The following is a 12687-nucleotide window of genomic DNA, read 5'->3' as shown; positions in this document are numbered from 1 at the left end:
CAGCCCTTCCAGCCCTTCTCTTTTCCGTCACAACCCCGCTATCATCCTCTGAACCCGCCGCCGACCACCCACCACAGTCGTCAACTACCCCTCGCCCCTTGACCCCTCTCCTTCTCTTTCTTTCTTTCTTCTTCCCCTTCTCTTCTTCATCTGTTTCTGCTCCTCCGCGCCACCACAGCCGCCGCGCCCCTCCCTTTCTCTTCTTCCTCTCTCCCTGTCTCGGCCTCACCCCCCGAGTCCTAAAACCACCGCGATCCCCCCCTTCATGCCTGTAGCAGCGCCTCACCTCCGCCAACCTTCTTCTCCTCTATCCGCGAGCCCAGGACCGCAGCGCCACCAGCAACCCTAATCGCCGATGCCCTGCTTTCGCCGCGCCTCTCCAGCTCCTGTTCAGTCGGCGATCCCACCTCGTTCTTCCTCCTCTTCGCGCTACCTTCTCCTCCCTTCGCTCCCCAAAACCACCGAAACCTAGCCCTGTCTCAGCCCCTGTTTCTGCATCCCTTTCCCTCTGCCACAACCTCCACATACTACCTTTTCCTTCCCCTGTTGCTCTTCTCTGCTCAGAACAGCCAGCACAGGGACATGTCCCCTGATTCCATTTCACTGCACCCCAGGGTAGCTAGCTGCACCAGCGCCACTGCCAGGCCGGCCAACTTCGCTGCTTCCCCACACACTTCCGATGCTTGCTTTCCCTTTCTCCTGTTCTGTTCCTTCCTTACAGGTTTCCAATTCCTTTCTTTTCTTTTTTTTTGCTTTTTCTTTATTTCTGTTTAATTAAGGATGATTAGTTATTTTGCTTAATTTAGTTTAGTTAGTTTATGCATGTTTAGTTGATTAGGTGGTTAGAGAATCTGAGCTGGATAGTGGATTTAGGTTTGTTTTGAATAATAATGTTGTTTGGGAATGTTGATGTTTCATTGAATTTCTCTTTGTTTATTGCTGATGATTTGCCCTGTGCTTATTTAACTTGTTTGATGCTGCTACATATTGGTTTATTGCTGCCTTGTCCTGCCTGGTTGATGCTGAGTTCTTGCTTTAATTTGAACTTAATCACTGGATTCAGTTAGGTGCATTTGTTTGAATCCATATTCCTTGCTTATGGTTGATTGCTGAATTCAATGAAGGAAGGCTGACTGTCTCAATCCATTGATTTTGTTCACGGTGCTATCTTGGTGCTGTAACTTAGACCATTATTTGCTCATGGCTGCTGGTTGCTTAATTATTCATTGTTGCTTGTTGATGGTTGGCTTGTTTTGAATTGCTTATTCATGTTTTGCTGCTGTATTTTGGCTCATTTGCTTACTTCCGATGAATTTATATATGGTTTTTCTGTTTTTAATTGTTAATACATTCATATGGAATTTGAATTGATTGATTGAGTTTGGGGAATGGCCGATTTACTGCTGAAATGCTGCCGGATTTTTCCTAACCATGTTTCATGGAATAACACTGTTCTATTTGGTGCAACAAGCTTCTATTTGACGAAATTCTGTGTCAATAGAATTTTGTTTGCTAAATGGTTTTGGAAAACTCCTCAAGAACTTGTTTACAAGGTTTGGTCATGCTTATAACATTCTTTGCTTGTTTATAATGCTGATTTACTTCTATGCATTGAATAGTTCAAGTGAATTTTCAAATTGACCATAAACTTGGTTTTCATTTGAATTTGATCCCCATTTGCTTGCTCTCACAAAGTTGATGATTTCTTTTACCTATGTGGCTAATTTGGTTCATTTTCTCTATGCCCAAATTACCTTTAGTCACATAGTGCATAAAATTTTCAACTCTTATCTCAACCTTGTGACTTTCATGCTTCCTTATGATTTGGTGTTTGAATTTCACTTATGTGCATTGTTCATTAAAGTTTTAACTTGCCAACACCAAATTGCTTCAACTTGTGCCAATTTACTTGTGATTGATATTTACTTGATTATGTGCTCCATACATATATGTGCATCACTTGTTTTGGCATTTTGAATTGTTGAGAAGTGAATATAAACTTGCTTGTTTTGAAAATTTTGAAACTTTTTGGAATTAAGGAACTTGTGACTATGCACCTAACTTTTGATTTTTCTTCCATTTCTTTTACTAACTTTTCCCTTCTTTTTACATAACATTTAACTTTTGCTTTCTTTTTCAACTAACTTTTTCTTTTCCTTCACCTAACTTTAAATTTTCTTTTTTCTTTCAATTAACCATTTTCCTTTTACTAACATAACTTTTAACTTTTAACTTTCTTTTTACTTTTCAACTAACATTAACTTGTAACTTTTAACTGTATTCTTTCTCTTTGTGCATAGTAATAATGCTCCTTCCTTCTTTTATTCTTTGATAAACAAGCAAGTTAGCTTTCCCCATGTCCTGAGTTTGATTGGAAGTTGCTTCTGTTTGCTTTCAACTTGAGTCTCATGCATGCTTCCATTCAAATTTACATTATTTGTTCACTTCATATATATATGCTGTTTTGTGATTCAGTTTTCTGCTTATGAGCATCTGAGGAGGAGGAGGCCTGGCGTGATGAACCAGAGGAGGCCTGGCGTGATGAACCAGAGGAGGCGCGGGATGGTAGAGGTGACGAAGTGACAACTCCTTCCACTCCACATGGTCATGAGCACTGAGGAGGGTGCTACATTTTAAGTGTGGGGAGGTTGTCCAACTTCAGCAGTGCATTTTGGGTGACAATCTTCATTTCTAAACACTTTTAGTGTAGTTTTTTTTTTGGTTTTTTTGGTACTCTGTATATATTTTATCCTTTTGAGGAACTTTTTACTTAGTTTATTGCACTTTCTTAGTTTATTACACTTTTCAATTTTGCTTGTATATAACCTAGTATTATATTGTAATAAAGCATGTTTTTAGATTTCCTTTTTTTAGCTTTTAGTTGAGATTGTGAATTGGATGATGTGATGATTGCACCTAGTTTGATTTCCTATACACTTGTTATTTTGGTTTGATTGGAATTGGGAATTAAACTTAGGATTTTTGACCTCTTTCATCCAATCGCATTATATACATATAGAATAAATGTTAGTCAATTTAATGAAATTTCCAAGAAACTTATTTTTTTTATATAGGGCATTGAAATTCAAATTGAATTGAGTTGAAATTTTGTGAAACTTGCATAATTTATACATTGTGGAATATGGTTTTTGAGTTAAAGAACATACAACTTGTGAGATTTTGAGCCTCATTGTGTGGTTGCATTATTTGACCACTTATTTTGTTCTTGTGTGTGCTCTTCTCTATTAGTGCAATCTTTAGTTTGTTTAATTCTATGTATCCATTGTTTAATGTATTTTTATACATTTATGTGATTGAGACCATCATTTTTTTATAGCTCACTTTACCCAAATAGCCTACCATCTCATTCACCTTTGTTTGCCACTTTGAGACTATGAATACCCCCTTTTTTGTTCTTTATTTTGCCACATCATTAACCTTAAGCGAAAAATAATGAAATGTCCTTTATTTGAATCTTTAAGTAGCTTAAGTTAGTAAGTGTGTGTGATGTTTAAGTGTGGGGAAGATGTGGGAAACTTGGGTTGATAAAAATGTGTTTATTCTTTGTTGAAAAATATTGGAAATTTGAGGTACATGCTCATGTAAGATTATGAAAACCATATGCATTGATGAGTTGGTATATATATTATGTTTCAAAAAAAAAAAAAAGAGAAAAGAAATAATAAAAAGGGGACAAAATTACCCCAATGAGAAATTCAATAAGAGTCAATGCATATGTGATGAATTGAAATTGATGCATGAGTGTGTGTATATGTAAACGTGAGATTTTGGGTAGCTAGGTTTGATATTAAAAGTTTATAGGTTGTGTGTGTTAGGTAATAATTTAGGCTAATCAAAGATTCAAATGCAAGCTCACCTAGCCATATATACATCCTTACATTTAACCTTAACCCCATTACAACCTTGAAAAGATCTCATGATATTTGCATATGCACATTAAATTTTTGTTGATTGGTTAGATGAAGAACAAACTTTAGAAAGCATGATTAGAAGAGAATTGAGTGAATTGACCCTAAACACTTGAGTGATTAGAGTGCATATACATATCCGGTGAGGGTTCAATCACTTCAATTCCATATTTCCACCTTTGATCATTGTTATCTTGCAAGTTTGGTTAAAATTCTTCTATATGACTCAATTCAATTGTGAATGTAATTTGGTTATAATTGCCGTAGCCCTTGATGTGTATAGATGCTTTCTTGGAAATTGATTTACTTGGACTAATTAAATACATATAGATAGTTAGATAGTATAGTTACATGCATATAGATAGATTGCATATAGATAGTTATATTGAATAATTATTGATTCCCCTTCTTATCTTCTTTTGGTATAGCATGAGGACATGCTATTGTTTAAGTGTGGGGATGTGATGAATCTACATTTCATGATATTTATTTGCTCTATTTAGGTGGATTTCATCAACTCTTCTTGCATCTATCCATTGAAATAGCAAGCCTTTGTGAATTCTTTCCTAATTGTGCTTAATTGTGAAAACATGCTCTTTTGTGCCTAAATTAGTTAAATGATATAAACTTTGATTGGTGCCTTGATGTATTTGTCAAGCGATTTCAGATTTTCAAGGCAAGTTTGGGTTGAAGAAGTGGAGAAAGAGCATCCAAAGTTGAAGAATTCAAGAAATGAAGGATTGGTAAAGCTATCCATCCTGACCTCTCGGTACTAAATTGGTCATAACTTGAGCTACAAAGGTCCAAATGAGGCGGTTCCAGCGGCATTGAAAATCTAACGTCCGGGGCTTCGAAACGATATATAATTTGCTATAGTGGTCTAAGTGGAAGTGTGCGTACGCACACAATTTGTGCGCACGCACAGGTCCTTGCACGTGACCTCATTAACTGGAAACCGCTGGAGGCGATTTTTGGGCCCCAAAACCCAATCCAACTTATTTCTGAAGCTATTTCAAGTCAAATTGAAGAGGAATGAAGGGGGGAGCACTTAGGTTTAGGTTTTATCATGTTGTAGGTCATTTTCTAGAAAGAGAAGCTCCCCCTTCTCTCTAGAATTAGGGTTTTTATCTTTATTCTCTTTTTAATTTCTCTCTTTAATTCTTGTTTAATTGTAATTTCATTTACATTTTCTTGTTCTATTGCCTTTACTCTCTTTGTTTCCTTTGTTAATTTCTCTTTTATACTCATTTTAGTTGTATGAACACACTTGTCACTTTTAATTTCCTTTAATGAAATTTTGATGTTTATGTTTCTTTGATGTTCATTTGAGTTGTTATTTTCAATTTCATGCAATTGGTAGTTATAAGATTTATTTTTATTGCAATTTATGACATATTTCCTTTTATGCATGTTAGGTGTTTGATAAAATGTCTCTTATAGTTTTTGTCTAGTTTTTCACACTCTTGGCTTGGAATTGGATAATTAGGTGATTTTGAGTCATAGATGTCCATTCGATATTGTGCTTAGGATTGTTAGTTAGTTTGGTTTCCACAAACGCTAGTCTTTCACTAAGTTAATTAGTGAGTTGGTTAGGACTTGTGGATTGAAATCAAGTATGCCCTTTTGACTTATTCTGTTAAGTTACTTTCTTACCTCTTCATTTCATTCCTTGCCAACTACATTTTCATGCTTCCTTTGCCATCATCAAACCCCCTTGATTCCCTCATAGCCAACAATTGAGCATTTCATTGCAATTCCTAGGGAGAACGACCCGTGAATTCAAACTCCTGGTTATTTAGTGTTTGATTGTGATTATTCATTTGATCGATGGTCAAATTGTCGGGTTAGGACTATACTCACAATGCCAATTCCATTTTGATAATCAAATTCCTAACCATGCAATTTGGCCGTTGTCAGACTCCAAATCAGGTGACAATATTTTTGTAGAGGAATTTCTGACTTCTTTGAGCTATAATGGATGCCAAAAGTTCTGTCTCAATCCACTTAGTGAAGTAGTCAATCTCTACTATGAGGTATTTCACCTATCCGAGTGTTGGAGGAAATGGCCCAAGCAAGTCCAAACCCCATTTTGTGAAAGACCATGGTGAAGTAATACTATTGAGCTGTTTTGGTGGTGCCACATGAAAATTGGCATGCAATTGACAAGGTGGGCACTTCTTAACGAAGTTGGCCACTTTCTTCTGTAAGGTCGGCTAATAAAAACCAGTTCGTAACACCTTCTTAGCTAATGACCTTGCTCTCAGGTGATTTTCACAGATGCCACTGTGGATTTCTTCTAGGACTTCTTCAGTTTTGGAGGTCAGAACACAATTTAGTAAGGGTGTAGATACTTCTCTTTTATAAAGGACGTTATAAACCAGAGTATAGTTCTGTGATCTCCTTATAAGTCTTCTTGCTTCCTTTTCTTATTTGGAAAGATCATCAAATTTGAGATATTCGATGATGGGAGTCATCCAACCCAAGTTTGGATTGGAAATTGTCAGAGCGTCCGACTTGTCGACTTCTTTAGCCACTGATGGTATGTGGAGAGTTTCCTAGATCAAACTTCTGTTATTGCCCCCTGGTTTGGTGCTGGCAAGTTTGAAGAGAGCATCAACTCGACAGTTGAGCTCCCGAGTTATATGTCTGACTTTTTCTTCTTGGAATTGGGCTAATTGTTCTAGTGTTTTCTCCAAGTACCTCTTCATATTAGGATCTTTGGCTTGGTAATCCATATTTATTTGAGAGGTAATCACTTGGGAGTCGCTAAACACTATCACTTTTGATGCACCGACTTCTTTGGCAAGCCTCAATCCTGTGAGCATAGCTTCATATTCAGCCTGGTTCTTAAAGGCTAGAAACTCGAATTTCAGTGAAAACTCTACCTGAGTTTCTCCTTCATTCCCAAAAATGATTCCCGCTCCGCTACAAGCTTTATTTGACGAACTGACCACATATAGATGCCAGGTGGTAGAGCTTCCTTGTAATTCTCATGTGTATTCAACTAAGAAGTCGGCCAGGTATTGCGACTTGATGGCTATCTGAGTTTCATACTTTAGATTGAACTCAGACAGTTCCACGGCCCATTGTAACATCCGCCTCGCAATATCCATTTTTTGGAGAATATGCTTCATGGGTTGGTTTAGACTTTAAGGTGTGGGCTTGAAAATAAGATCGCAGTTTTCTGAAGGCTAGAATGATGGCATAGGCAAATTTTTCTATTTTTTGATAGTTCAATGATGCGTGAGCATCTCATACCCTTTTTCTAGTTATTTTTATATTATTTTTAATTATATTTTAATTACTTTTAATTGATTTTAGTGAAAAAATCACCTTTGGATGCTACTTTGAGTTTTTCTTGTATTTTTATGATTTTAGGTGAAATTCAGAGCAGTTTGGAGAAGTCTGGAACAAGAAAGGAAGATGCTGGCAGCTCCCCCTTGGGTGTTGAACGCCAACCTGATGTTCAATGCCAGCAAGGAGGAAAGAGATCAGACACGCCTTCCCCTCTCTGGCATTTAACTCCCAATCCTGGCGCTAAATGCCAGCATGCAGTCCATTTCACAATCAATTGGGCCTCCAATTAGTTCTATCTTATTTTATCTTTGTAATCTTTATTTTAAAATAATATCTTTTAGGTTAGAATTTATTATTAGGTTAGTATTTAAAGGAAAAAATCAATTAGGTTTAGGATCTTCTTCCTTCCGCATATTTTCATAATCCTATTTTCTTCGTAAGTCATGAGCAACTAAATCTCCTGGTTAAGGTTAGGAGCTTTGTTTATTTCTATGGATTAAGATTATTATTCAATTATTTTAATATATGTTTGATTCAATTCTAAGGTGTGTCTAGTTCTTAATCTAATGAAACTGGGTGGAACGAGAGTATGACCCATTTTCTACATGAGTTCTTATGATACTCGGAAGAGGTCGCTTGAGCTACAACTTGAGAACACACCTCCTAGACGGCTAATCCATAACCTATTGGGGACATAGGAACATCTGTTCAACCGGGATTTGAGGTGATTAGGGCATTTGTGGTATAAACTAGTTTTTTGAACTTCACCAAACCTTAACTATTTTCTCATAATTGTTTTACACCAAACCTTTTAATTGCTTTTCTTATTTATTTGTTTTTTGCATTTTCAACAACAACTCCTTTTACTGTTTGCTTGACTAATTCCAACAGGATAGCTATTGCTTGCTCATTCCGACAATCCTCATGGGATCGACCCTCACTCATCTGAGGTATTACTTTGGATGACCCGGTGCACTTAACGGTTAAGTTGTGCGAGTTCTAATTTCGTGCACCATTCAATTCTGCCCCCTACAATGCCTCGCACGTGAAGTAGACAGGTCGCTGCTCCTCTTTATCTTCTCGGACGAGGGCAGAGGCTATAATCTTGTCTCTAATGGCTAGGTATAATACGAGCTTTTCTCCTTCTTCAGGTCGGGTGAAGATGGGTGGTTGGCTCAAGAATTTTTTGAAGTCTTCAAAAGCTTGTTCACATTCTTAAGTTCACTGGAATTGATATCCTTTCTTAAGGATCGCAAACAAGGGAAGAGATTTCAAGGTCAATCCTGCTAAGAATCTAGACAAGGCCGACAGTCTGCCGTTCAGCTGCTAAACTTCTTTTAGACATGTCAGACTTTTCATCTCCAAGATTGCCCTATATTTAGGGGTGGCAAAGGGCCAAAACCCGCCAAACTAGCCACCTAACCCACTAAGAAAGGCGGGTTGGGCTAAAAATTTGAAACTGCCAAACTTAGAAAGTTCGTCTAACCCGCACTGCCTAATTTGTGGGCTTTGGTGGGGCGGGCTTTCCCGACGGGCCAAGCATTTTTTTGTCAATGCCGTTTTCTTTACAAATTTCTATGATGTTATTGATCTTCAAAAGGATAAAGTTGATAATTATAGATGTTCTAAGTTATATTTTAAATTATGTTTTATGTTTGATTGATTATAAATTTAAAGATGTTTAATTATATGTTTTGGACAATGTTTGTTTTATTATTTTGTTTCAAAAAAATTAGTTTATGATTATGTTTATTACATATTTATAATTATAAAGACTTTAATATTTGTGAATTTAGAAATTATAAATTTATTGAAATGGTTGTGAAATTATATATATTGTTTAATATTAAATGGTTTATAAAACAAAGAGATTTAACACGCTTGGCTCACCAACCCACCAGCTCGACGTTAAGCGGGGCGGGGTGGGGGCGGACCAGCCCGCCAGATGGCGGACTTTTGGCGGGGTGGGTTTCTCCATTTGCCACCCTTACTCCGGGTTGGCTTCAATACCTATTTGGATGAGCATGAATCGCTTCTACTACAAAGGTGCACTTTGTGAGATTGGGCAGCAAGCTAGTTTCTTCCCGTGCTGCCTTATCGTGCTAAATACTTCTGTGAGGTTGGGCAGCAAGCTAGTTTCTTCCTTGCTCTTGACAAGCATGTTGTCCTTGTAAAACTCCATCAATTTTCTAAGGTGAGGTGAGAACACCTTGTTCATTAGTCGTTGATAAGTGGTCACAACATTTTTCAACCCAAAGGGCATTACCACGTAGCAGTAGTCTGCCCTAGGAGTGATAAAGGATGTTTTCTCCTGATCAGAAATATACATCGAAATTTAATTATTTTTTAAGTATGCATGCATAAAAAGGAGGTATTTATAGCCTGGAGCTGAATCTACTAGAGCATCAATGTTAGGGAGAGGGTAAGGATCTTTGGGATAGGCTTTATTGAGGTCGGTATAGTTGATGCACATCCTCCATTTCCTGTTTAGTTTCTTCACGATACCACATTAGCAAGCCATAACATGTATTTTACCTCCCTTATGAACTTGGCTTCTAACAAGGCTTAGACTTGCTCTTCTATGACTTTTGCTCTTTCGAGGCTAAGCTTTCGTCATTTTTGCTGGATAGGTCATGAACCTAGATAAACAGTAAGCTTGTGGCTTAAGGTCGAGATGGATTCCAGGCATGTCAGAGGCCTTCCAAGCGAAGAGGTTAGAATTTTCTTGTAGGAGCTTAATGAGCTCTTGCTTTAGCTACTCTTTTAGGTTAGCCTCTACATTTTTTGTCTTACCATCTCATCCCCAATCTGGACTTCTTCAATCTTTCCTTCAAGTTGGGGTCTTAGTTCCTCCCGAACTCGGACACCTCCGAGTTCTATGGTATTGACCTCTTTGCTTTTCGTACACCCTCGTAGGTTTGAGCTTTCATTGTAATACCTTCTTGCCAGTTTCTAGTCTTCTCTTACAACGACTATTCCCTCAGGAGTAGAAAATTTTATGTAGAGGTGAGGGGTGGAGACTACTGTAGCAAGTCAATTTAACGTTGTCCAACTTATCAAGTCATGGTAAGCCGATGCCACGTCAATCATTATGTAGTCTATACTCAAGGTCTTTGCTTTTCTACCCTTACCAAAAATGGTGTATAAAGAGATAAAGCCTAAAGTTCAGATAGGTCTGTCAGCCTAAACCAAAGAGAGTATTTGGGTATGTCATCAACTCCTTTCTTCTAAACCCAGCTTGTCAAAAGCTGGTTTAAATAGGATGTCAGCCGAACTTACTTGATCTACCAAGGTTCTATGGAGGTTTGTATTAGCAAGTATCATCGTGATCACGATAGGGTCATCTTGTCCGGGTGATACCCCTTGGGCAACTTCTTTTGTAAAGGTGATTGCAGGTAGGTCAGGTGTTTCAGCTTTCTCATTAACCTGGTAGACTTCTTTCAAGTGTCTCTTGTGGGAGGATTTTGTTACTCTTCCTCCTGCAAATCCTCCAGCAATCATGTGGATATGTCTTTCAGGGATTCGTTGTGGCCGATCTCGCCTATTTCTATCTTCTTCATCTCTTCTTTTTTACCTTAGTCATCCAATCTTTCTACTAGATATTTGTCCAACAAACCTTCTCTAGCCAGTTTTTTTAAAATATTCTTTAAATCATAGCAATCATTGGTGGAATGGTCGTAAATTTTATAGTATTCATAGTATTCTGACCGATGTCCATCTCTTTTGTTTTTAATTGGTCTGGAAGGGAAAATCTTTTCTATATGGCAGATCTCTCTATAGGCGTCAACAAGGAAAACCCGCAATAGGGTATAATAGTGATACCTTCAAAGTTTTTTCGAGATGTACTCTTATTTTTTCTTTGACTCTTTTTCTTTACTTCGAGCCTGATATTGATTGCTCTGTCTTGAGAATTCCCTTTGTCTTGTCATCCTCTCCATGTTGATATATTTTTTCACCTGCTCTTGAACCTCATACAAAGATATTAGATGTCTCTTTGATATGGATTGAGAGAACAAGCCTTCTTTGAGGCCATTAACTAGTCTCATAATGACTGCTTCCATAAGTAGGTTTTGGATCTCCAAAACATCTTGTTTTACCCCCCAAGAGGCTCGGGGCATGCTTGGTCTTGTCCTTTTGAATGGAGGTTCGGGTAAGAAAACTCCTTGCCAAGTTGTCGAAGCAGGTTACTGACCTAGGTGGTAAGCTATCAAACCACTTCATTGCCGCCTTGGTTAGCGTAGTTGGGAAAACTTTGCAACGAGTTACGTCCAATGCGTTAGCCATGTACATGCGACTCTTGAAGTTGCTCAAGTGGTGTTTTGGAGCAGTAGTTCCATCATAGAGATCCATGTCGGGGATTTTAAAGTTTTTGGAAACTTTAGCCCGCATGATCTCTTCTATAAATGGGTTTTCACCTCCCAAAGGTGTTTCTGCTCGATCAGCTCAGGATTTCCTACCTTTAAAGTCAGATTCCATCTTCTTAAGTTTTTCTTCCAATTCTCTTCGTCGTCGTACCTTTCTTCGTAAAGCTCGTTCTAATTCATGTTGTCATTCTAACTCGTTCTCGAGTTGCTCTAGCTGACCTTGATATCTGTGAACCAGTTCCATGAGTTTTGTAGGATCTCTTTCTCCCGATCCTCCTGATTGATGGATTTTTGAGCTTATTCTTTGTCTTCCTTGATTTGCAGGATGTGTCTCTCCGGCAACACCTTTCCCTTTGTCAGGTCGGGGAGGTAGGACAAGTGCGCGATTGTTGTTGTGTTGCTCTTTTTCATAGGCTTCTAAGTCAGAAATCGTATGTTCGTCTTCTAGAATGTCGTTTGCCATCGTGCGATGTCGATTACTAGGTCCTTGGCAATGACGCCAATGTTTTGAGGGTTACCTGAAACGGATGGATTTGGGTCTGAAAATGAGGTTCAGACTCCTATGAGGGATTGGTTTGACATCTCCGACAAGGTGAAGTTGTCCGAGTTCTTTGTAAGTAAAGGTGGGGGATAGTACCAATAAGGGATTCCGATGCTTAAGTTGGCATGGGTTTTAGTCAAGTTTTTAGTAGTTTGGAGTTCAAAAAATACCTGAAGGTATCAGGGTATTTATAAGTGTAGATATAGAGTCAATTACCAATTTTGGAGTAGTTCCACCTTTGATGGTGGATTTGTTACTCGTTTTGTTAGAGGTTGTTGAGATCTCCTTTCTAGATAAGTAGGAGAGATCGTAGGAGTTTGTTGAGATTCATCTTATTTTAAATAAGGCAAGCTAAGTTGGCGCCACGTGGACTAACTTTTATGAGATCAAATAGGTCCCAATGTATGATTTGGATTCTTACTTTATGGACTAAAATTTTAATCATTTTAAATTTGGCTAAGTTGTAGATTAAGATATGAATAAACACCCTAACAAAAAAAATAAATATTTATTCATCTCATCCAAATGTTTATAGGTACTTATAAGTTACCATAAC

General features: G+C 37.9%; 1 long non-coding RNA gene across 2 annotated transcripts; it reads left to right on the top strand.

Annotated features, from left to right (window-relative positions):
• LOC107630686 lies at positions 9-5242 on the top strand. Of its 2 annotated transcripts, none has more exons than XR_002361692.1 (3): positions 9-721; positions 2476-2675; positions 4588-5242. It is a non-coding gene; the product is annotated as an uncharacterized LOC107630686 (long non-coding RNA). The 2 variants fall into 2 exon arrangements; XR_001618357.2 differs by having other exon boundaries at positions 4597-5240.

Source organism: Arachis ipaensis, chromosome B01 (assembly GCF_000816755.2).
Source record: "Arachis ipaensis cultivar K30076 chromosome B01, Araip1.1, whole genome shotgun sequence".
Classification (NCBI taxonomy): Eukaryota; Viridiplantae; Streptophyta; class Magnoliopsida; order Fabales; family Fabaceae; genus Arachis; species Arachis ipaensis.
This window is presented reverse-complemented; position numbering and strand designations above follow the sequence as displayed.